The sequence below is a fragment of the Ictidomys tridecemlineatus genome, unplaced genomic scaffold (genome assembly GCF_052094955.1).
Source record: "Ictidomys tridecemlineatus isolate mIctTri1 unplaced genomic scaffold, mIctTri1.hap1 Scaffold_35, whole genome shotgun sequence".
Classification (NCBI taxonomy): domain Eukaryota; kingdom Metazoa; phylum Chordata; class Mammalia; order Rodentia; family Sciuridae; genus Ictidomys; species Ictidomys tridecemlineatus.
This window is the reverse complement of record NW_027522416.1, coordinates 1,372,822-1,386,406: the sequence shown is the minus strand read 5'-3', so window position 1 is coordinate 1,386,406 and position 13,585 is coordinate 1,372,822. Positions and strand designations below refer to the sequence as shown.

General features: G+C 38.1%; 1 non-coding gene across 1 annotated transcript; it reads left to right on the top strand.

Annotated features, from left to right (window-relative positions):
• The first annotated feature begins 10,107 nt into the window (after window positions 1-10,107).
• Window positions 10,108-10,214, top strand: LOC144373310 (U6 spliceosomal RNA). The gene has a single exon (XR_013433037.1). It is a non-coding gene; the product is annotated as a U6 spliceosomal RNA (small nuclear RNA).
• The last annotated feature ends 3,371 nt before the right edge of the window (window positions 10,215-13,585 follow it).

Sequence of the window (13,585 nt, the reverse complement as noted above, 5' to 3'; positions counted from 1 at the left end):
GTCTTTGTGCCAGTTCCAAGCCAGAGGCCCAAGTTTGGCTGTCCAGGGAAGAGCTATACCAGGAACTGAGAGACTGTGTTCTAGCCCTGGCTGTGCCAACCACTGGCTGTGTGGCCCTGGGTGGTCCCTAATGGTCTCTGGGTCTAAACTTCCAGGCCAATGATCTGCTTCAGCTGAGTGCAACAATCATGAGGGTTTGTGAAACCTTGAGATGCCTTTCTCCCATGTGCAGGGTCTCAGGACATTTTCAGAGTCAACTAGATGACAAACTATCCTACTTTTCCAGCAATTTCCCACTCTCAGTGCTAAAAGCCCAAGTTCCCCTGGGCAAATTGGGATGACAAGGCTCCCTTGCTGGGTTGTGTGGAACCAGTGTGTGTGTGTATGTGTGTGTGAGAGATGTGTATGTATACCCATGCATCCTCTGAAATTATACACAGGATCTTGTGTATGAGTACTATCTGGGTAGCAAGGCCATACATATTCTTTTTGGAGATTCTCAAATGAGTCCCTAATAACAGCTAACAACCACCTTCTTTAAGTAAATATTATTACACTCAATGCTTCTCTGGTTTGGGCAGTATAATATTACCGGTCAAATGAAAGTATCAAATGGTTACATCTAAAGTCCTGGAGAAGTGTCTTAGTGAACCCCTGTGAACTGTCTGCTCTGAACCTGGTTGCTAAGGGAAAACATTGGCTGCTGAAAACTGCTTCCATGGCCAAGGGATAATTTCCATCAAGTCCCAAAGCTTCCAGTAGTCCTTTCTGGCTCAATATTAGGCACCATAAGGGAGCCAAAATATCACTTTGACCCCACCTAATCTTGAGTCTAGTTGAGCCCACAGTGAACCAGTGCTTGATGCACATTCCACCCACCTTGCAGTGGATTTTTATTGTTGTTGTTGATTCCTTCCTTCCTTCCTTCTTTCCTTCCTTCCTTCCTTCCTTCCTTCCTTCCTTCCTTCCTTCCTTCCTTCTCCTCCTCCTCCTCCTCCTCCTCCTCCTCCTCTTCTTCTTCTTCTTCTGGTACTTAGGGATTGAACTCAGGGGCACTTAACCAATGAGTCATATCATGAGCCATTTTTTTAAAAAATATTTTATTTAGAGACAGGTTCTCACTGAATTGCTTAGGGCTTTGCTAAATTGCTGAGGCTGGCTTTGAACTTGCAATCCTCCTGCCGCAGCCCCCAGAGCTGATGGATTACAGGCATACACCATTGTGCGGGGCTTGTAGTGGGTCTTGAAACCAGATGCTGGATATCTGAAAACTACAATGTCCATACTCTCTTGCATCTAAATTTTCAGCTTTCTTTTACTTTCACAAATTGATGTATTTACAAGAGATTTAGAAGATGACAGCAGGCAGGGGCTGTACTTTTCTTTCAGCAGTTTATGCTGATGAGAATCTGTAGAGTATTTGACTTCTCTTGGAGCACCATTGACAGACATGTTTGTGTTGGTTGCTAGCTTTGATGGTGTTAGGAGAGAGGGTGCAGAATAGCCCTTTTGTGGGCAAGAATGGGTCAGGGAGGACTTGGTTCTGGATTGGCAGCTGTAGAAGAAGCTTCCTAATTGTAGGCTTCCTGCTGAAGCAGGTTCCTGAAGAGGTTATGGTGCCAGAATTCAGAAAGTTGTTTCTAGATCTTGGAAGAGGTAGCAGCTCCTTTGGAAGCCCCGTTTCCAAAAGAAGCTCACAAATTCTGCTTCTTCAGTCCTTTCTATAATTCTCATAATGTTTAATGCTCTGAAATAAATCACTTTATACCTGAACCAGCTGGTTGGATTCTGTCCTCTGAACCCAAACTCTGAACCAGAGGCAGAATTCAAACCTGTGGTACACTGAAAAAGGTATACTGATTAGGTTGAAACACCTTTCTGATCTCCTCAGGGAAGTTAGTTGTCTTCTGAAGTTTTTCTCCAGTAAAATTTTGCTCATGGAAGTATTAAGTGGAGAACAAGTCAGAAATCAACTATATCATGTTTGTAATGAAGATGCTTTGGAATTTGGGGCATGGAGAACAGCAGCTTGGTCAGTGTTTATTTAACATTGTTCAAAAGTGACAGGCTCTGCATTTACTTGATTCTTATGTTTGATGGCTACAAAATGTTCTCTCAGGGTTGGGGGAGGAAAATAATTAATCAGATTTATTGTAACTTCCTCAAGGATAAGATAGTTCTACACCCTGAACATAGATTCTCCATGCCAAGCAAATGTGGCCCACATCTCCAGTCCTTTGGATTTTGATGGTATGAACAGCTTCCTGAGAAGCATATAATCATCCCCCTTGTGTCCCCCAAAATCAGGCTAACATTTATACATTAATTACACATTGGCATGGGTTCTTTGACAGTCTGAGCACGGTTAGTGTGAAAATGTGAAACTGTTGTTTCCTAATGCCCCGTCACCTCTGGGTGAAATGATAAAATGGAGTTTCTGAACCTGCTCCAGTGAGGATTACATCTTGAACTTCTGTTTCCCCCTCCAAACGCTCAAACATCACAAAAGATTCATCTTGAAATAGAGGACAAGACTCTGTTTGCAAAGTCATTGCTGCAACAGTAGTTGACTGGAACAAGACTCCCAAGGAGCACTGAACTGCTTTCTGATGGAATTGGTGGTGGGATTTAATGTTCAATCTTGGCAACTTGGAGTCCAACCAGGAAATAGTCACAACAGCAGTCCTGCTTGTCCTGAAGAATGTTGGCATCCTGAGGAACCAAGCAAGCTGGAACTAGATGACACATGTTTTGACAATTTTTGCCACCTGAACTCATTATAATACTTTAGAAAAGACACAGATGTTACATGAGTCATTTCTTGATGGATTCTTTTTTTTTCCTCCTTTAATATAGAATGTTAGAAGACAACCACATAGAAAGAGAACCATGGCAACAAGATAGAATTATCTGAAGTGGGGTCACATACCTACATTAGAAAGCCCTCCTCTCTGGGTAATTCTCTCAATAGCTGTCTTCAGGTCTCGAGAATTCATGTGAGTTTTGAGGTTAAACTGGTTAGCAGGGTTGTCATTGAACAGGTAGAACAAAAAAAAAATAGCTCAAAAGTTATTACTGTCAAGAAAGGTAAAAATAATACTTAATTCTTTTATATACAAAGAGAAGCTGCTTCAAAGCCTTAAACTGTGGTTCATAAAATGTTCCACTGTGGGCAGAGTGATGGGAAGACAGAGACCGGGATCCTTCACAGGGCATGGAGAGAGGTTATTTCAGAATTGTAACCCACTGTATGGGTGTGCAATCCATGTAGTCAGATGGGGGTTGGTTTACTGCTTTGCTACCACCATTTGGGGTTCTTAACAAGTCTTGAAAGAGGACCTGCATATTATGAGGCTATTTTGGGCAATAGGTTACCAAGTCCTCAAGTGTGGGCATGGAGACCTTTTTTTTTTTTTTTTTTTTAATTTGATGGTACTGGGGATTGAACTCAGGGCCTCCTGCATGCTAGGCAAGATCTTTACCACTGAGCTGCACTCTCAACCCGGGAGGAGACTTTCAAAGCATCTTTTCCAAGATCCCTAGAAGTAGATCAATGAGAAGTTGCTTTGGGCAGCAAAGGTGCCTGACAGTAGATCCCTACTGAGTTCTTGGGGATAGACAATGCAGTCACCAGGGGACCAGTCACCAGGATCTAAGAGACAGGAGACATTCTCTGCTTCTTTTCCCACCCTTCCTTCTTTCCTGTTTTCTAATCTTGTTAGGTATCTCAAGGTGATCTGAGTTATTTCCATAAGCTGTGCTTATGGCAGGTGATGTAAAGCTGGGGTGGGGAGATAGAAAGCCACTTTCAGGGGAGACAGGAAATGTAAAATAAGTTCAACCAAGGTAAGGCCTTGAGGCAGCTCCCCAACAGATGAAAACTAAGTCCCATGGTGAGAATTAAGCAAAGCAATCAGGAAATGGGGAATTTTGGACCTCTTAGTGGAGCATCAAGTGTCCTTATCTGAAGAGTTAGTCACACACTTACACTCTTACAAAGCAATCCAGTGATGGATGGAGGCTCAAACCTTTCTTTTTTAAATATTTATTTTTTAGTTATAGTTGGACACAATACCTTTATTCTACTTAATTATTTTTATGTGGGGCTGAGGATCGAACCCAAGGTCTTGCACATGCTAGGCAAACCCTCTACGGCTGGCTGAGCCACAACCCCAGTCCTCAAACAATTTCTTTATAGTAACAAAACCCAGACTCATGTACTCCCATTGTTTGGCTTCATATTTTGGATTTCAAAGCCTCCATGATTTGGTTCTAACTTATGGTGATACTCCTCTCTCTTTTTCTCTCTCTCCCCCCTCTTCTTCTTTACCAAGATATCCTATATTCTAGTCAAAATGCCAAAATGAACTGCTCACTCCTTCCTGTGTTCTATACCATCTTGTTACTTTGTTTTTGTTTTGTTTCGTGGTACTGGGGATGGCATCCATGGGCACTTTTTGCCACTGAGGCTGGCTTTGAACTTACGATCCTCCTGCTTCAGCCTTCTGAGTGGCTGAGATTACAGGCATGCATCATTACACCCAGCAAGTCTTGTTATTCCTTGTGGTCATGTTTTTCAGGCACCACAAGCACTGGCTTGTAGGGGACAGTGATGTGTTACCTAAAAGAAACACAGGGATCTGTTCCTGTGTACAATCTGGTCATAGTAGTATCATCAACAGATCAACACATTACCTATTTTACATGTGTTTGTCTTTGAAGATACTGAAAGTTTATATTTCTTAAAAATTAATGATATCTATTTTTAAATAATACAACATTAGGTGAGAAGGGTTTAATACTTTTCTTGACCTTGGATAATGTGCAAATGTCTTTGGCTTTCAGTCTCATAACAGTGCTGTCCATTAGGCTTTGTTTGGTGATTTGCTTTTTAGTCAGTTGTCACCTCATGAATTCCTGAGTTTGGTCTCTTTTCCATCTTTTCCACAGCTTCACCACACATGGTAGATGTTACTTAAGCACTTTCTGAAGCACACTCACATACCAATCAGCAAATATCCTCTCCTATTGCTGAATGTACCAAATTACCAATTAACATTGAGCTCACAACCAATGGTGCTATATCTCATGCCTGAGAGAAGCTCATCTAACTTTTGTGACTTTCTCTGGAAGCCATAGCACAGCCTTCTTGTTACATCACTATTATCTATCAGAAGCAAAGAGGTTATTACAGAAAAAAACATAGCTTTCCAAAAATTGAAGGAGCCAAATGGGAACCATAGACAACTTATAAATAGGTGGAGAATAGGTGTCCCAAAAAAGCTCTCAAAACTACAAGGAAGATGTTGTTAAGAATACATCAGAGGGCTGGGGATGTAGCTCAAGCGGTATCGCACTTGCCTGGCATGCGTGCGGCCTGGGTTCAATCCTCAGCACCACATACAAAGATGTTGTGCCCGCCGATAACTAAAAAATAAATATTAAAATTCTCTCTCTCTCTCTCTCTACCTCTCTCTTTAAAAAAAAAAGAATACATCAGAGGCACCAGGCACAATGGTGCATTCCTGTAATCCCACTGACTGAGGCGGCTCAGGCAAAAAGATGGCAAGTTTGGGGCCAGCCTCAGCAACTTAGTGAGACCATGTCTCAGAATGAAAAATAAAAAGGACTGGGGGTGAACCTCAGTGATAAAGCATCCTGGATTTAATCTCTAGCATGCCAAAAAAAGAGGTACAATTTTGATTAAATAATAAACAGGAGCCACTCATATTAGGAGCTAAAGGTAAACTCAGCAGAGGAAAGGAGATGGTGGATTTCTTCCTTATGTTATTTTTTAAAAGTTGAAAAGATCACTACTCCCAAGTGCTTCCTAGCAACCAATGAGCCAGAAAACACTGTATCAAGTATTGGACAGCACCCACAACATTCTAGGCCAATCTGACAAAAAATAAATGCAGATAAGTCACTGTGATTTAAATAGCATAAAAGGGATTAAGACCTAAAGGAGGATATGGAGAACTGGAGGCCATCCTGCAGATTGTAGCCTTCCCGAGGGCTGCTGAGCTGGCAGGGTATGAAAATACAAAAGCACCTTGTACAAAACCAGGTTTCAAAATGGTAGGCAGGAGATTATAGGACTTATATCTCCCTATTATGCCAAGTAAGCACATGGAGACTAAAATAAAAGATTGACTCACAGAACACTTATCAGCTGGGCTCTGCTGATCTAAGCTGGGCTGGGCCGGACAGCTTTGCTTCTTGCTGCAGGCCTGTGGGTTGGTGGGGGAATCTCTCTCCTACAAGGGTGTATTCTGGTGTTGGTGCTACTGGGACAGCAACTTTATAAGAGAAGTGCTCATGGCAAAGGTAAAGCAGCAAGAGGATAATGGAAAACACGTGGGGATGCTCAGAACTGCTACACTGTCATTTCTAGCCAAAGGAAGTCCCATGACTAAGTCCAAAGCCAAGAAGCAAGAATCTACACTACTCAGGAAGAGGCTATGGCAAGAGTGTGAATCTGAGGGGAATGAAAAATTGGGACCAGTAGTAATCCAGTCTAACACACAGGGCCTTAATAGTCAGCCTTTCCTTTGTCCTTATGTTTATTGTGAATCTTGAAATAACATTCAACTGAATTAAAAAAAATCTAACTCATGAATCTCTCCATTTTATTGTTTAATTTATTTATATTTATTAGGATTATGAACATTGCTGGTTTTATTTAAGTTCATTACTTGTTTTTATGTACTATTCTTAACTTTATTTATTGATTTTTTTTAATTTATTAGTTGCTCAAAACATTACAATGATCTTGACCTATCATACATTTTATTCAAATGGGGTATGAATTCTTATTTTTCCACATGTACAGATTGCAGTATCACATTGGTTATGCAGCCACGTTATTTAGTTTTCTATCTTCTGATAGAATAACCACCTGTTCTATGTTCCCTCCTCCCTCTCTGTTATTTTCAGAATTTACATATTATGCTTCTGAACTTTTAGTGTTGTCCTTTCGTGCGCAGCTATTTACCCCCCCAACAAATATATATATATATATATATATATATATATATATATATATATATATAAAATGACAATACATCTGCTTTTGTGTGTGTGTGTCTGTGTGTGTGTGTTTCATTAAAATGAGTGGTTATTTTTTTCAAGTGATTTTAAATGACCAGTTATTTGAGTCTTTGAGAATTTACCCAAAGAAAAACTTCAAATTGAACTTGACAGTTCTTTCAAATTTCTGAGCAGAAAAAAAGAGGGAACAGCTGGAGCTAAGACAGAGGCCGCCCCAAGGGTGAAGAAAATTTGGGGGGAAGAACAAGTGATAACCCATTGTCTAGGCTCCTCTGCTACCATCTGGCTTCTTGGCAATCTCTCTCCCTTCTTCTGACTGCTTACCTGCCTTTGCGTCTGACTTCACTTAGACTCCAGCCAAACCTACTGCCTAGATCTGAAGTCTGCTAATGGCTTGGTTGGGAAAACAGCCAATAATAAGTTAGAAATGAAGGAAATCTATCATTTGAAACTTTCTTTGAGTCCAAGAACTAAATCTACCTAATAGGCTTGTGATATGATGGGAAAATAGCCTCTGTTAGTTGTTGTTATTATTACTATTATTATTTTCTCTTGGATGAGTATGGTTGAGGTTAAGGAGCTGCCTAATTTTAAAATTATTTTATTAATTATGTTTAATAAGTTTATGAAAATCAAATTTAATTTTAAATTAAAACTAATTTTATCATAATTGATAATCTGAGAAATAAATACTTCAAATCCAAAATCAGGATTACTTTAATAAATTTAAATAACACAGGAGAGACCAAATTGATTACACAGTTCTGAAACTGTAGCAAGACTTCTCTTGTTGATCAAATTTTATTTTTCTAAGCAAAGAAGACAGGGATTTGACATATTCAAAACCACATACAAAACCACATTCTGGTTTTCTCCCCTTCAACTCCATCTCTTGTTTCTCTTCCCCTTTTCCCTTTTAAAATTTCCAGTGAATGAAAATTCTACTCAACAAATATAGTTTTCTTTTAATAACTAAAGTGTCCCCATTTCTAAGCTAAGAACTGAATTTCAAACAATTATATAACCTTCATTCTCTGAAAATAAGTCTGTGTGTGTGTGTGTGTGTGTGTGTGTGTGTGTGTGTGTGTAAGAAGAAGATTTTTGAACACTGGCTATTCCTGCCAAGAATGCAACTGAAATACACTGGCTTCTAGGTATAGCCACTTTCTCAGCAGAAGACACACAATCTTCATTTAAGTGTGAATTATTCAGAACAGCACCACCTCCCCAAACTCCTGTTAGACTGCTTCTCAAAAGAATTAAAATGTGATATACTTTTGCACATTATTTTTTTTACAAACCTGACAGAGGAAAAATATCTGGACTTTGTGCCAGAAAACAAAGAAAAATGAAGTTAATGTCTGCTTAAGTTTTTGAAGACACATGCTTTTCTTAGATTTTTTTTAAAACAGGATTTAATATATTTTGAATGTACTACAACTCTATTCTGCAGGCTCTCCATTGGGTATTATTATTGTTCAATATGTGTTAATTATAGTACTTGTTTTTGTTCTCTAAAATGGAAAATTCCACCATTATCTATGTTATCTCCTTTTCCAGATTTCCCCTCAGCAGCAGGACATAAAGTAACAAGAGTAGGAGAGTAGGACTGGTTTGAACCAGCTAATCCAGACTTTCCCATTAACTCATAATGTTTAATATGACCAGTAAGCTGACTGCATTCAAATTTAGCCAATACATATAAATTTACTAGGAAAAACAAGACAATTTAAATAAAATGGTTCTGGGCTGGGGATGTGGCTCAAGCGGTAGCGCGCTCGCCTGGCATGTGTGCGGCCCGGGTTCGATCCTCAGCACCACATACCAACAAAGATGTTGTGTCCGCCGAGAACTAAAAAAATAAATAAATAAATATTAAAAATTCTCTTTCTCTCTCCTCTCTCACTCTCTCTTTAAAAATAAATAAATAAATAAATAAATAAATAAATAAATAAAATGGTTCTTAGTATTTGGCAATATCCAAATTAATGCTGCAACGTTAATTAAAAAATTAATTCTTCCTTAATTTTTTAAAAAAGGAAGAGGGCAAAATGGAGTTTTAAAGCAGAGTTCAAATACTCAGAGGAAGAAAAGTATGATGAAAGAAACCCAATATTGCTGACACAAAAAGTAATAACAATTATTTTATAGTTAATATTTATTGCACATGTACTAAGAAGAGCATTTCATGTGTTTTAATTCAAACTTTACAATGTCCCAATAAGGTAAACTCGATTTTTATTGGACATCTAAGGACACTACCACATGGCCATAGATACCAGCACAAAATAAAATGAGGTGAAGAAGGCAGGGGCCAGGTTATGTAGGACCTTGAGAATTGTGTTCAGGAGTTGGTCTTTATCTAAGGTAACCAGCTGAAGAGTTTCTAGTAAGGTGTCAAATTTTAATATATGTCATTTTATTTTGTGTGTAGAAAACAGCAAATCCAGAGCTACTCTATGAGATAAACAGTATTATTGTTCTTATTTTGCAGAAACAGAAACTGAGGCAAAAAAACAAACAAGTGACTTACCAGTGTTATACAAGTTGTGACATAGCTGGATTCCTACCCAGGCTGAGCCTACCATCCACAGCTATATTTTTATTTCTTCACCTATGATGGGAGTTTTATCCTGATAAAATCATCTTAAATTGAAAATATCATAAGTCAAAAATGTATGAATATACCTAACCTACTGAACATCCTAGCTTAGCAACAGGGTACACTATAGAGACATGGTTGTGTTTCCTCTTAGTAGCACGAGGCTCAACTGAAGCTGACCAGGAGCAGCAGTTCACAGCCACTACCCAACATGGAGAGAGACTATCCTATGTCTATTCCTCACCTGGTATAAGACTAAAATGCAAAATTTGAAGTATGGAGCTTACTAAATGTGTAGCACTCTTGCTTGTATCATCATAAAGTCAAACAAGTTTAAGATGAAACATTGTTAAGTCAAGAATCATCTGTACTGCAAATTAGCATGGTGAACTGGAATAGGGTAGTAACAGTAATAATAAAGACACATGGAAGAATTTGGTAAGATATTGAGACTTGTGCCCACTTCGGCAGCATATACACTAAAATTGGAGTCACACAGAGAAGATTAGCACAGCCCAAATGCAAGAATCACATGTGAATTTGTGAAGCATTCCATGTTTTTAAAAAATGTATTGAGATCTGGTGATGTATTAAGCACAGTGAGTGAGAAGGCCGGAATTGTAAGTGATGATATGCTTATGGCTTAAGCAAAAGGAGAATTTAGCTGTTGAGTGGGAGATCATGGTCACAGAAGCAGGTTTTAGGTAAGAAGATGAAGAGTTCAATCTTAAATTAATCAAGTTTGAGGAGTTTCTGAGACAACTAACAGGTTATTTAAGATGTAAATGTGGCTGGGTATGGTGGCACATACATGTAATCCCAGCAGCTCAGGAGGCTGAGGCAGGAGGATTACGAGTTCAAAGTCAGCAAGTTCAACTTAGCAAGGTACTAAATAACTGGGCAAGACCCTGTATCAAAATAAAATATAAAAAATGGCTGGGGATGTGGCTCAGTGGTAAAGCAACCCAGGGTTCAATGTCTGTTACAAAAAAAAAAAAAAAAACGATGACAAAAAAATAAATCTTAAGGGCTCCTGATAACCTTTAAAAAGAATGTTACCTTTTGTCCTCTTGCATGCCGTATTTTGTACCATTCCTTCCTTTTTACTACCATCTGTGATTGTTTTATTCCATCTCCTGTCAGAATGTAAGCCTATTATGATAGATTTTTTGTTTGACCACTATATTCCCAACATCTGTCATACATAAATTGTCCAATGAATGAATAAAAGACAGCTTTGGAGAATCATATCACAAAATTTTTTGATGAAAAGGGGAATTCAAGTTCTCCTTATTCATGTGTCCAGTGTGAATGAAAGCACTATCATAAGGCAATCCATTTGAGGAGCGGGTGGCTTACTAGGGATTGAACCTAGAGGCTCTTAACCACTGGGCCAGCACTTTTTATTTTGAGATAGTGTCTTACTGAGTTACTTAGAGTCTCACTAAGTTGCTGAGTTGACTTTGAACTCACAATCCTCCTGCCTCAGCTTCCAGAGCCACTGGGATTACAGGTGTGAGCCACCACACCCAGCTCTATTTTTATTTTACAGCTTAGGAAACTTTTTTAATATTTATTTTTTAGTTATAGGTGGACACAATGTCTTCACTTTACTTTATGTGGTGCTGAGGATCGAACCCAGAGCCTCACACATGCCAGGCAAGCTCTCTACCTCTGAGCCACAACCCCAGCCCCAGGAAACTCATTTTTAAGTAATTTGGAAAACACTTATGTGACATACTGACCTGTTTATGCAGGTGGGCTATCCTGGACCTCCTACCTAAAAATTAATGATCACATGGTTCTTTTCAAATATGAGTTCCTCTAAATCACTTGGCTTAAATGAACATCAGTTTGTCATTGTCTTGACATTCTCTACCCTTCTCCACCTCCTATGTATACACACTGGGGTTCACAGTATTCAAAACAGTACTATCAAAAAATTTAGTATTCACTAAAAACAGGCCAAACTCCATTAACTTTTCTACTTGCCGCTCAACTAAAATGCCGTTAAAAAAAATAACACTTCGTTATATCAAAATATTTGGCAATGTAAAAGGTCTCCTTTATATTATTTTCTTGGAGTTTAGAAAAGAGTGACCCAGTTTCATTTTCAAATCTGTTTATTCCAAAAAAAATTATTACATTCTAAAGATTCAACAATCTATCAAAATTCAAGTCTGTTTTTTTTTTTTTTTTTTGGTCCCTGGTAGGACTAGAAAACGGTCATATTTTTATAACCCTTTTAGGAAATCTATCCTAAAAAAATAGTATACAAGGTTTGACTTTTCAAAAGTCAAATGCAACATTATATTGAAATGTAAAACTTGGAAACAAAGTATCCATGTACAGGATATTGATAATGACACATCCAACATTAAGTAGCCAGCCATCAAAATGTCATTGCTAAATCCCTCTTATATTTTCAGAGTAGTAGTACGGGGGAAATGCTTATAAAATAAATAGAGGAAAGAAAGATACAACATCCACTACGTAGGATGATTGCAACTATGGAAATAAATAAAGTCAAATATTAACATTTGTTCTGGTTGGTGGGTTCTGGGAATTTTTCCAAAATTTTGCTGAATGTAAACTTAATGATTGAAATAAATTAATTCATAACAAGATATAAAATTGACTTTACTTTTTCCTGAGTCTCTTTATATGCTCATTGGACAAGATTAAAGCACTTGCTGGGCATAGTAGCACTATCCTGTAATCCCAGCAACTCCAGAGGCTGAAGCAAGTAGATCCCAAGTTCAAGGTTGCCTCAGCAACCTCAGCAAAAATGCTCAGCAACTTAACAAGACCCTGACTCAAAATTAAAAATAAAAAGGGCTGACAATACAGCTCAGTGGTAAAAACCCCTGGATTCAATCCCCAGTACCAACCAACCAACCAACCAACCAACCAACAAAAAGATTAAAGCCCTTTTTTTCACAAACAAAACAAAAGCCATTTTTCTCTCTAACTTGAAATAATTTGAAATGAAGAAAGAGGTAAAGAAAATAATCAAAAACAAAGGAAAAAGAAAGGAAGAAAGTATCAATAATGGAAGTTAGAATACTCGAAGAAATCCACTTAAATTTCTATGGATTCTTTGACTAGAATTGACAGTAGTGGGGTAGGGGAAAAGACATTACAGGTATGAGAACATACTGAGGTAGAAAGCCATGAGTTCCAATGACAGAGACAGAGAATTGTGGATATAGAACAAAGGGTGTAAACAAATTCCTCTTTGGGAAAAGAATAGAGTAAATGGGAAAGAAAGAGTAGTTGTAACTTGTCACTGGTAGACATGATTATCACATGCTTGCTTAGGATAATTTTTATAAAAACCTGGGATAGTTATGATTGATATATATAATTCTTACTTAGGTAAAATTCTGTGAGCTGTATAAGAAAGAACTAGAGATGAACTTATAATGATTAAATCAGGTTTTTAAAATAACCCATCTGATGGAAAGTATTAAGGAAATAAATTTATTTATAGCTATACTTTAGCCATTTCTTACACAAACATAAAAATTCCAATTAAGAATGAAGAAAATGTGTAGCTGGGTATGGTGGCATAGGTTGGTAGTCCCACTGACTCGGGAGGCTGTGGCAGGAGGACTGCAAGTTCAAGGTCAGCCTCAGAAATTTAGTGACACACTGTCTCAAAATAAAAAAATAAAAAAATTCTTTAAAGAGGTGGGGGTGCGGTTCAGTGGTTAAACATCCCTGACTTCAATCCCTGATACCCACCCCCCCCAAATGTGAGGAATACTAATGCATATAATTAAATAGTTATTTCATAAATTAAATGTTTTGGAAATTGGCTAATTATATCCGTCATTCAGTACTGTTTGAACGGAAGACATAATGAATATAAAGTGTCTAACACAAGTCTGACATTCAACAGAAATGGCAGCTTTTGTCTTATTTATTTTT